Below are 12,812 nucleotides of genomic sequence, written 5' to 3' on the forward strand. Positions count from 1 at the left end.
TTATGTTTTGCTTTTATTTTCCTAGTTTGATCACTAACCTTATTCAGTAAACTTGAGTCCAAATGAATTTTAGTTATCGCCCAAAACCCAAGCCTCCCGAAAAGATAATTTGCTACCATCAAAGTTAACTAACCCTAAAGAATATAATACCAGTGGCTAATATTTAGAGATGGCTAACCATGTGCCAAATGTTGTGATAAACGTAATTATATATCATCACAGTGGAAGAACTGAATATAACTCTAAGGGATTGGCGCTACTGTTTCACTCTTTATAGATGAAGAAGTCACTTTGCCCAATGTTCCACAACTAATTAGGTAAGTCAAGACTTGTATTCTTCTATAAATCCCAAACCCATGCACTTCATTACAATGTCATATAGGTGAATGAGTTTTCTGGGGTTCAGATTGTGTATTGCTTTGTCCTACAGAGTACCATGATGCCTAACAGAAAATAAACCATAAATACACGCCACTAAATAACTTGGATTAATGGATGGGACACACTACAGGAACAAATCCTGGAGGAAAATCATAAAATGTTACACAAAGATAGGATTACTGAAACATCACCTGGACTCTTACAGCTCATTAATTTGACAAACACTACGTTTGTTTTTGTCAAGTTGATTATTATGTCACATAAATTAGAGTATGAGTCCCTCCAATAGTATAATTTCCTTCTTTATACAGCTAACTTGCATATATCTATACTTTTTCTTTCATTTTCTCATATGTAACTACCCACACAAGTCAGAAAAGCTTTCCCCCAAACTCACAAAACTACCGTTTATACCACTGTCACAGGCTTTTGCTCCTAATTTTAAAAAGTGTGGTTAAAAAAAGCTTTTGTGTCCAACATCATACCAACCTTTTTCATAGAAAAGGGTCTCTTGGTCACACTACTGAGTCTATGCTAAGGTAAACTGGCATTCTCCTTCAAATATGCATAATATTCTTTTTTTTTCTTTTGTCTTTTTGAGACAGGGTCTCTCTGTAGCCCCTGCTGTCCTGGAACTCACTCTGTAGACCAGGCTGGCCTCGAACTCACAAAGATCCGCCTGCCTCTGCCTCCCAAGTGCTGGCTTTAAAGGCGTGCATCACCACGCCTGGCTGAATAATATTCTTAAAGTTGAAAAGAGCAAGCACTTAGATGAATTTATTTGCTACTCAGTAAAAGGAATTAATGGATAATAAGCCTTATAGATTATCGCTTTCATAAAAGCAAAAAATTTGGAAAAACAAAACACGGAGTGATGACCCCAGCCCCTCTTTTCTATCTTCTTTCTAATCTCATAGTGTGACTGAAGATTATAAAAATTGGATAATACATAATATATATTACAGATACACTTTACATTTTTACTTTTTTTAAAGTGCTTTTTAAAAGTACTCTGTATCTCTATGCAATGCAATTATTTTGTATCCTGCATCTTAAGTCTTCTCTCCAAATCCTCAAAATTCTAAACCATTCAAAATTCCTCTGGTCACATCCTAATGATCACCTCACTAAACTATCATGAGGTCCTTGGTTACCTCTCCTGATTAGTAAGACTCATGCTTCTTCATTTGTAGAATGAGAAAAATATTAGATGGAGTCCAGAAGTGTAGACCAACCCCTTCCTTTTATGAACTGTAACCTGAATTAAGTGATGGTCACAGTGAAGTCTCATATCCATTCCCTGAGTTACCATGGCTCTCTAAAGTCTCGAAATTGAATCACGGGCTATCTCATAAATTAGCAATCCCAGTGAACCAGATTTGGGGATTACAGTGTTTGAGAATGGGTGGCAATTATTTCAGAGACTATGGCCTAGCAGTCAATCTTAAATAATTTTAGGGAGAAACAGGAATGCAGTTTGACCCTAAAAGTAGTTGTTTGCAATGGGTTGAAGTTTGAAAACAATCAAAGGAATTTCTGAGTTAGAAAGTCACTTTTAAATATTTTCTGCAGAGCAAGAGAAAGCCACTGGAATGCTGTGACAGAATTATACGACCAAGGTATAAAACACTATTCATCCTGCCACCCACAAATCCAGATCCTTGCCCTGATCTAACAACCCACGACCCTTTCTCCTAATCTCAGTACCTTCCTCCTCTGATTCTCCTTTATTTCACACCCTCTGACTTAGTTTAACACTCCCTTTAGCCTCTGAAGCCGTCTTTACTCCCATCCTCCTCCTAGGCCTCTAACCCAGTCACAGTTCTTCTAAGAAGGCAATGCCCCATTCTTGTGCTTCTGCCTCCTGCTTTATTTTTTCATGATCTTCGGATTTGGAAAGTTTTCCCACAAATTCTGTCTCGGGTCTCAAATGCCATAGCCTCCCTCTTCCTCTATGATTCTTTCTAGTACTTTATCCTTATACTTCTGTATCCACTGGGTCTTCACCAACTGCTTTTCTCTTCAACCCAGCAAGTACTCAGACATCCTAGTCCATTCCAACACTCTCATCTACAATTATTCCCCAAACAGCAGGCTCAGATCTTTACCCATTCACTTTTATCTCAACCCAACCATACACGTACCTGCCTTTTCCATTCTAACAGCCTGGCCCCTATGTCTTCCTCCATCTGTTTACAACTTTATTTTCTCTCTCCCATCTCAACACAGAAAACTCAAGTTTCCAATCCCTTTCCATTAAATTATCCAATTTTATGGAGCAACTTTGATGTGCTAGGACTATGTAAGACTGTGAGACCACAGACCTAAGGGTTTCTACACTCAGAATGTACAAGAGAATGCTATCTCTGTACTATATATACACAGTCTCTGCACCAAATGGTGTGCCTTATAAACATTCATACAATTGGAATTAAATTTCCTGTGAAAATACTTGCTTTTTCTGTTTCTCCTTCCAGACTATAATGTAAAGAGAGCAGGAGGCAGCTCTCTGTTGCTGTGTAAGCAATAAAAATACTTGACACAAAGGGCCAGGATAACACACCAAAAATATTAAGATGCCATGTAAGATGAGAATTGTTCCACAAGTGACAGCCATAATTAGAACCAATGGCCTAAGCTAAAATCCTGCTTTTTCATATATGACATTAGGCAAATGACTTAACCTGATGTTATCTGCACACTACTATGTCATTTGAAATCCAGATGCTAATGTTCCATAGTTAACTTAAATTCCAAATGACTGAATACCTCCAAGTACTTAGAACTGTATCTGACACATGGGGAATACTCAACGGTGATTAGCTATTACTTTTATGAAGTCACATGATCAGGAAAGGGTTAAGTCACATGCTCAAAGCCACAGAGCTGAGGTTAAGTAATGCGAGGTGGTGGAATGAAGCTTAACCCCTGTCTGTTGGCTTCCACATTCACTGCTCTCAACCACACCACAAAGCGTTTGCTCTTCCTCTCCTAGCATTCTGTCCCCCACATCCTCCTCAAGCTATCCCGTCCCATGTCACCCTTGGGGTACGCAGCCCACCTCCACCCCAGGCCCTCCCAGGCCAACACCTGCACACCAGGCCCCGGCCGCCTCCTGTGAAGGACCCTCATCCTGCAGGACGCAGCACCCCAACCTCCCCAGCTCCCCACACCCGGTGCTCAGTCCTCCCACCCCGGTGCTCAGTCCCCCCACATCCCGGTGCTCAGTCCTCCCACCCCGGTGCTCAGTCCCCCACACCCCGGTGTTCAGTCCCCCCGCACCCAGGTGCTCAGTCCCCCCACACTCAGGTGGCTCAGTCCCCTCACGCCCCGGTGCTCAGTCCCCCACCCCGGTTCTCAGTTCCCCGACTCCCCGGGGCTCAGTCCCCCGACCTCCGCTCCCGGTTCACCAGCCCCGCCGGTCCCCCCGCCCATCCTTTCGTCCAATCCCGGGTCCACGCACACGCCCCCGCCCCATCCCTCCCGACCGGCCCACCTCCCGCGGGGTCCAGGCCTTCCCGGCCGGGCCGCCCGCCCTCACGGCTTGGTGCACAAGCCCCAGCTCAGCTCGCCGGAGCCGGACACTCACCGCCTCAGAGCCGAGCAGAACAGCCTCGCTGACGAGACGACGCGGAGACGCGCGGTTGCTTCCCCTCAAGAGAACTGCGGCACGGCGGCCATTTCGTTGTGTTGCGCTGGTTGCTGAGGCCGCGCTTGCTGTGGGCGGGGCTGGTCCGGACCACGCCCCCATCCGTAGCTAGTGGGCGGGGCAGAGAGCCGGTTCCCGCCACTTTTGCCGCCTCTCGGCGCACTTGAGCTCAGGCTGGGCGCGAGGCTCGTGGACTTTGGCGCCTTCGCCTTCTGGTCACGAAGTCTGTGGGAGGTGAGGTTTCCTGCTGCAGCCCTGGGCAAGGCCCTTCCTCTCCCCGACCGGAAGCCGCTTCTTGGCCCTGCTTCTGAGGGACCCTTGTAGAGTGATCCCCGGCCAACCGACTTGGGATGCTGATGATGCTGATGCTGATGCTGATGCTGATGCTGATGCTGATGCTGATGCCGATGTCGATGCTGGCGGGCTGGTCTCAAGCTGGCGTGCATCACGGCACACTACTCCTTCTGCGTCTATTTTGAGGCAGATTCTCTTCGGTGGGGACCTAATGATTCCGTCCTTTACTGGAGAGACCCTGATGTAGCTGCCCCTCAGAGAAGACTGCTTGGGCTCCAACTGCCCCCAGGCTTAGGGAGCTTAGAAGAGCCCTGGACCTCACACAGAGTATGTTCATCCTGTTAGGACAAAGATATTAAAGCAAGGATTTGCAGAATTCAGTCGGGGCTAGCCCAGAAGGGCTGCCTTCTATCGGATTTTATTCAGCAGCTCTGTAGAAATGTTGGCTGTTGCTGTTCAGGATGCTAGAGGACTGCAAACACCTTCCGCTTCAGCCCAATTTCCAGGGTATTGCCTGGGGCAAGCTGCTATCAGGCTGCATTAATTACAGAAACCACCAGTGCAATCACTTTCTCTTTTTAAATTATCTGCTCTAAGCTGCTTGCTCGATCAAATGATCCCAGCAGAATCCTTAATCACCGTATTATCCTCTAGTCCCGCAATAACATCTCCCACAGCAATTGCTACCTTCTTTTCCCTTCTTTACCACAAACTTCCTGGCTCGTTTTTCTAACTCCATCTTAGAAATCGCCTCCTGCCTCAGTTTCCTCGCCCAGGAACCAGGAAATCATACCCATTTCCTGAAATTTTCTTGACAAATACCAAACTTAATACATGAAAGAGCTTAGGAGAGTGTCTGACCCTTACTAAGTTCTTGGTACACTATAGTTGTTTTATTATTCTGCATAGTTTCTTAGAAGTGACATCATAGTCCCGCAATAACACCTCCCACAGCAATTGCTGCCTTCTTTTCCCTTCTTTACCACAAACTTCCTGGCTCGTTTTTCTAACGCCATCTTAGAAATCGCCTCCTGCCTCAGTTTCCTCGCCCAGGAACCAGGAAATCATACCCATTTCCTGCAATTTTCTTGACAAATACCAAACTTAATACATTTGAAAGAGCTTAGGAGAGTGTCTGACCCTTACTAAGCTCTTAGTACACTATAGTTGTTTTATTATTCTGCATAGTTTCTTAGAAGTGACATCATCCTAACTCAAGTATTTAGTCAAGGGGTAGGGAAGTGAAGGACAATTTGCTTGGCAACAACTTATACAAATCCCAGGAAGAATTGGGGAAGAAAACTTGGCATTTAACTGGATGTTAAGTAATGCAGGGTGGCTGGAAGAAAATCTAACTAATTTAGAAACATGAATTAGTTCTGTATGGCTGGTGCAAAAATCTGGAGTGAGAAGCTAAAACTGGAAAGGGGGCCTTATTATGAGCAACATTAAGCACTGAGTATTTCCTCCACAGAAATAACCACCTGATAGGAAATTCTGGTGACTTCCATCATGTAAATGATGCTCCCCCTCTCCACCATTTATGCAACACAAAAATCTTTGGCAATGAAAAAAAGTAAAATTCCTGCAAAGCTCCATTTAACATTCAAAGGAGGTTGTATCCATTTTTAGTCCAAGTTCAGATGTATTAGTTTGGAATGCACACACTGTTGAGATTCAGTCATATTTTTTGTTTTGACACTTACCTACTTGTCTCTTCAGCCACTGGATTTATTGCATGAGATCATTACTGTGCTCCTTCAAGTCTGTAATGGTGTTCAGGTGCACTCCATTGGCAGATCATACTATTCCAGAGTTAATTTGTCATCGATCCTGTCAGTAGCCCTCAAAAAATACATACCAAATTCAGATGTGGTACAAAATATTTTTCTCCAGTTTCATGTTGTTCTATTTTCCTTCTTTGTACAGATCTAGTATTGTTCTCTGCTGTCTAACATGGTGAAAACCTTGACTGTAGCTCAGCCTTACAGAATTCAGATCGGAGACCTTTCGCTAATTAACTTGAATATAAATAGTCTTTCTTAGCACACTAAAAGAGCCTGCCCTAAGAAAGTGTAAGTGTAGAAAAGGAGCTAGGACAACTCACATTCTATATCAATTATTCCATAATACGAGCTTGTAATTTTTCTGAATTGCATTTACAGCACCAATATTAGCTTGATCAATTTTTCTGTGACTTCAATGATCTCCAAGGTTGAACTATGAGCCAAGGCAGGGAGACCCAGCTATCTTTCCCCTGCAATGTTAGCAAAGCTTTTGGATTCATTTTAACTTGCTTTGTCTTTTACAATTCACATTCATTGTTGTGTACATCTGCTTTAAAGAAAAATCAGAGTAACTTGTCAGGCCGGGACGGAAGCTTCCACTACTTTCATTTCTGTGACTTGCCAGTGTGACTAAAAATCAGCCAAATTGCAGACATATAAAATTTTTTTTTAAATCTCACAGAATCAGATATAGTTTACAAAAACATTTTCCATGATAAAATAAATATAAATCCTGCCTTAGACACTTGTGAATATAGATATAAGAAAACAACTACTTCTATTGAAAAGTGTTAGCTGACCTGCCCCCATCTACAAAATATCAAATTTCTTGGGCTACCTTATAAAACCTTTAATCTGTTTCTTCAGTGTGCTGGGCTTCTTTTTTTTAAATTTTTTGTTCACGTCTCCCTGATCTGTATTCATTTTGTCAGTATGTGTAGCTATAATAACCCTAATGTGTATGAGTCTGTGAATGTTCAATGGTGAGTGGAATAGATACTGTTTTTGTCTTCAAAAAGATTCTAGTCTAGTGGAAAATGCAGAAAAATAAGACAATGTAACATTGGAGTAGAATTAAAGATTTTATTATTACCATGTGAATCCCTGTATGCATTTGGCTTGAGAATGAGAAGACCTACAATGTCTGGTGTGTCATAAAAAACTACCCAGGTTAACCGTGGGCTTTCTCCAGTGCCAAAATTTGTGGCATTTGTGGTCTACCTCTACTCAAAAGAGGGTCCAGGACTGGGCTCTTAGGTCCAAGCTAGAACCAGAGAACTCCTCTCTCTGAACTCTACCTCATGAAGCTAAACTGTTATTCACCATACACTCTGCCAAGGCCAGAGCGAGTCTCCCAATACCCCAAAAATATTGAAGTTCAAAAGACCTGCCAAATACTATTTGCTTATGTCTGGCTTCCACATATTTTCAGCTCTAAACACCTATAACTTTGTTCCTAATTTTAGCACATTTAAAAAATTTAACCATTTGGTTTTTCTATAAAAGGGAAAGCCACTTCCCCCACTTTTTTCCCAGAAGAATGGCAGATAGTTAATATATATATAAAATGACCAAATTAGGAGCATATCATTTTGCCGCTATGAGTATAATGCTTTTAATTCAGGCAAGGTGAAGGGTATCACTAAGATAATGGGACTACAGATGGAAATAGATGGTTTAGAATTTGGTTCTACAACTGACAGGCTGCAGTGATGGACTGGAGGAGGTGTGTTTCAAGGACAGAGTGATCATCTGTGCTGAATAGAGTTAAAGGAAGATAAAGATGGGGGCTGGAGAGATGGCTCAGTGGTTAAGAGCACGACCCAAGTTCTGTTCTCAGCACCCACGTGGCAGCTAACAACTGCCCATAATTCCATTTCTAGGGTATCCAATGCCCTCTTCTGACCTCCATGGGCATTGTATGACATGGGTACACTTATATACATGCAGACAATACACTCATACACATCAAATAAAAAATAAATAAAAAACATTTTTTTAAAAAAGAAAAATAAAGACAAAGAAGTTTCTAAATCTAATGGATTTAGCAACATACAATTACTGGTGGTCTAGACATGAGTAATTTTAATAATAGAGTGTAATAAAAACCCAGCTCCAGTAGATTTTGAGTGAAAAAGAGATGAAGAGGGAAAAAAAGAGATGAGGAGGTGGAGCTAGTTTGTTTCAAAAGCTTTGTTACATAGAAAATCAAGGAGAGGCTGGAGAGAGAGAGAGAGAGAGAGAGAGAGAGAGAGAGAGAGAGAGAAGCTCAATTGGTAAAGTGGTTACTTGAGTTTGGTCTCCAGAACCCACATTTTAAAAACGTTGGTGTGACAGCGTATGGTTTTAATCCTAGCACTGGGGAGGAGAAGACAGGTGGATTCCTGGAGCTCGATGGCCAGTGAGCCTAGCTGAATTGGTGATCCCCCAAGTCCCAGTGAGAGACCTTGCCTCAAAAAATCAGTGTGGAAGGCTCCTGAGGACAACTGATGTTGACTTCTGGCTTTCAGAGAGAGAGAGAGAGAGAGAGAGAGAGAGAGAGAGAGAGAGAAAGGAACAATGGAACAGTGGCATTTACACGGGGTGGATGTGGAGTCCAGGGGTTTTCTTTTTAGGATGAAAGATGCTAATGGTAATGATCCAATAGAGATGAAAAGGGACTGATGAAGAAGAAGAAAAAGATGATTAAAGAGGCCAAAAAAAAAAAGAAAGGGGGCAAAAGGTCTAGGGAACCTTGAATAGGAGGAGCTGTTCATAGGCACAAATACTTTTTCCAGGTTAATAAAAAGAAGCTCAGAACAAATGAAGATACGGTAAGTTAGGTATGTGATTGAAGCTAAGAAATGCAGAAGTACCTCCTACGTGGCTTTTATCTGTGAAGAAGTCACAGAGATCAGTACTTGAGTGATTATGGGAGATGAAACAGAGAGAATAATTACTTTGGGAAGTGGAAAAGCAAACTTTCATTGTAGCCTTCAGGGAACAGCATTAGTCTCTGTAACACTCAACTGTACCTTAGCTCATAAACATGGGGTTTCTTTACATTTATTTAAGTTTTCTTTAGTTTCTTTCAATAATGTTTTATAGTTTTTGTTCTTTTGTTAAATTTATTTCCAAGTACTCTATTCTTTTTGATATTGTTATAAATGGATTTCCATGTTTTTTATTTATTTTTAAAATGTGTAGATTGTGTATGTATGTGCATATGTACAATATACATGTATGTTGTATGTTACACTAATTATCCCCCCTTACTTCTTCCCTCCCACTAGTCTTCCTTGTCTTCCTAGACAGTTTTACCTTTGCTTTCATGTAACATAGATATGCATGATTTTATATGTCTGTATACATTCTAGGGGCCACAGATTAGAGAAACATATTTGTTGCCCTGAGATTATCTTAATTTATGTAATGTGATCATCTCCAGTTGCATCCGTTTTCCTACAAGCAGTATAATTTTTCCTTTAAACTTTAAAAAAATTATTTATTTTTATTTTATTTGTATAAGTGTTTTGCCTGCATGCATGTAAATGTACTCACCAGAACTTTATGGTAAGACCTTATTACTAAAGACATTACATACATGAGCTGTAGAACAAACAAGGAGAAATCAAGCTGGTGCTGACTTCAAAGCCTCATCTCTACTGTCTAGTTTTTATAGTGCTGGAAGGTGCTATGCAAGTTACCTGATGAGAAAATTTAGCAGTACTATTACTCAACTGTGAAGTCTGTGAGCTACAAGAACAACCGATCTGGAAGATATGCTCACTGATGCAATACTTCAACAATGTTATAGGAGTAGCCAACTACTTTCTAATTAGATTTAAGATCTGTTTAAATGTGTCTGAGTGTTATGCCTGCATGTATGTAAGTGCACCCATGTTGTGCAATACCTGAGGATGACAGAAGAGGGCGTCAGAGCCCCTGGAACTGGAGTTACAGACAGTTGTTAGCCACCATGTGGGTGCTGAGCATCAAACCCAGGTCCTCTGCAAGAGCAACCAGGGTTGGAGCCATCTCTCCAACCCTGAATTTTCCTTTTCTTTCCATGGTGCCCCATTCTTGCTTGTAATATCTTCTTTTATCTTCATATTAATGAAGATTTATTTATTTATTTTTGGTGGGCATCGAAGAGCATTGCTCACTTTGCATATTCTCACTTCTTCCAAGTTTACCTGAATGGTCACTGTCTTCCTGTTGGAACTCTTCCTCAGATGTCTGGTAGTATTGTCTTCTGTTGGGGAGAAAAGGTCTTTCATGTTTCAGTTTTGAATATATTGACTTTCATAGGCCAATTAGATATACAAGTGGAGACTGTGTAAGGCAGATAGATATACAATTATGGTGTTTAGGAGAGAGACTCAGGAAATTAAGTGGAGGTGTGTTGGTTTACATATGTCATATTCAAATGCAAATAATTGGATATGATTGCTTAGTAAGAGAATGTAGGTAGATGTTGAAGTAAGAGCCCTTTACTGGTGACATAAATTTGGAAGTCTTCAGTAGAGAAATGGTATTTGAAGTGATAGTCACAGGAAAGGAAAGGATGCAGTGGTAAGTTTTCCATCATAACTTAAAACAGCTCTCATTAAATGTCTGCTGGTTTCTGCATCTTTGTTGAGAACACAGACACCATTGTTTAAATTTTATGCCAAGCATTCAACACATAGAGATTTTCAACAAGGAACCAATCTGCCTCTCCCTTCACCCCCAGGAATGTTTGACAGCATGGGTGAAATTTTGTTGCTATGACTCAGAAGGCTTTACTGACATCTAGTGTATGGAGGCCTGATGTGCTGATAAGCAGTCTACAATATCCAGGGCAGCTGTCCATTACCAAAAGTCATTTCAACTACATTGTCAATAGTGCACTATTTTTTATTCTACATGTCACAAGGTGGAGAAAACAACTGTAAAAGTTGCAATATTTGAGAATGTTAAAGGTTTGTGTACCAAGTTATATAAGCACAGATAACAGGTGAAATTTGACCAGAAAAGTTGCTTGGCTCCAAAATTTGCCCCTGTGTTTGTTCCTTTCTTGGTGATGATGTGAGTCCATGTGTAACAATGAATACAAAACAAGAAACACAAATTACTTTTTGTGGCCAAAAGTTTGAGACTGTGAGAAGGGCTGATGACAGGCTTGAGAAAGAAGTTTTAATTTTCTTGTGTGTTTTCATCCTCCCGAAAATGATGGCAAAGATACTTTGTTTTAATTTGACCCATATTTCACAATGCAGATTAATCATTTTACAGATGTTCTTTGACATAAATGGACTAGATGGTCAGACAACATCGGTGGACTTTTGTCTCTTCAATGAGACATATAAGAGACACTTTCAGTGAAATTTACACATCAATTTCTGCTTTATACACTTTTATCCCCCTAACAAATTAAGTATAAAGGTTTTGGTAAGGAGTAGCTGAGGTGCTATTGGCAGTTGATGGTTGCTAGGGAAGGAAAAGTCAGTTTTCTTTAGGTGTGAGGTCCCTGGTAGTTTGCCCATGCTCCAGTGGATAGACCCACATCCGTGTGTATATGGGCAGCACTAATTGTGTATATGTACATACTTATATATGTGTGTATATGAGTAAAAAAGGACATGAAGCTGGGAAGGGAGCATGGTAGGAATCTCTGAAGAGTTGGAAGGGAGGAATGTGGGTGAATATGATCTAAATACATTGTATGAAATTATTAAAGATAAATACAAAATATTATATTAAAAAGGATAGGTAAGTAGGACCTTACAAATTCAAAGTAAGTACTGCCCATGTGATTATAAATACCTATTTTTGCAAGTATGTTTATAGACATTTGTTTAATTTGAAATAGGGAATATATTATATTAAGATAGAAAGGAATAATAATAAAAGGCATAAATAAAACACTTCAAATGAATATAAAACAGTCTCAATGAATTTAAAAGCCATAAAGATAAAGTTTTACTTCCTTATATATTAGTTAACAGACTCATTGGTTATAGGAAGCTTTGTCAATTTCTTAAAAATTTTTATTTTTTTAGTAGACCAGGCTGGCCTTGAACTCACAGAGATCCGCCTGCCTCTGCCTCCCAAGTGCTGGGACTAAAGGCGTGCGCCACGACACCCAGCAAAATTTTTTATTTTTTTATTTTTGAGAATTTCATACATGAGTATTGGCTTGGCATTTTTGCCATCCCTCTCAGTCCTCCACTGACTTCTCCCATGTCCCCCACTCCCTCTCAGCTTCTTGTCCTCTTCTTTGATTATTACTGCTGCATGTACATATATATTTATAAACACATACATATATATGTATATACGTATACATATAATACACTGGTTCCATTTAGTGGGGCTCCTGTATACCTGTGTTTAGGGCTACCCATCTGGGATTAGATAACCTCTCAGGAAGTTAGTTCCTGAAGAAAACTGAATCTCCCTCCCTCAGCATACACTGATTGCCTGTAGCTGTTCATCTTGAGGTGAGACCCTGTGACATTCCCCTATCTACCTTGGCATGTCAACTGGTTTTGTCAATATGCCAATAGTGTTAGACTACCATACTATGGAGATTTCATCGGTACAGCTTATAGTTATGTTTAGAATGTATTTTTTAAGGTAAATGTTTATCTTTTTCCCCAGTTATTTATTTAATAACCACATACTTAGAAGAAGCATTTCATTACAACAATATTGACATATTCAATAACAAATTTTCA

General features: G+C 40.6%; 1 protein-coding gene across 4 annotated transcripts in view; it reads right to left on the reverse strand.

Moving 5' to 3' along the window:
* Cntrl (centriolin) overlaps nucleotides 1-4,226 on the reverse strand; it is a 92,716-nt gene extending 88,490 nt beyond the window's left edge. For 3 of the 4 annotated variants that reach the window (XM_017798262.2, XM_017798261.2, XM_008833463.3), the window contains exon 1: nucleotides 3,971-4,222. The gene's annotated coding sequence lies outside the window, so the exon portion shown is untranslated. Of the gene's footprint in view, nucleotides 1-3,970 lie in introns of all 4 variants that reach the window. The other variant, XM_029563702.1, reaches the window with a different exon arrangement.
* Between the last annotated feature and the right edge of the window lie 8,586 nt (nucleotides 4,227-12,812).

This window comes from Nannospalax galili, unplaced genomic scaffold, assembly GCF_000622305.1.
Source record: "Nannospalax galili isolate Female #2095 unplaced genomic scaffold, S.galili_v1.0 scaffold34, whole genome shotgun sequence".
In the NCBI taxonomy this organism is placed as follows: Eukaryota; Metazoa; Chordata; class Mammalia; order Rodentia; family Spalacidae; genus Nannospalax; species Nannospalax galili.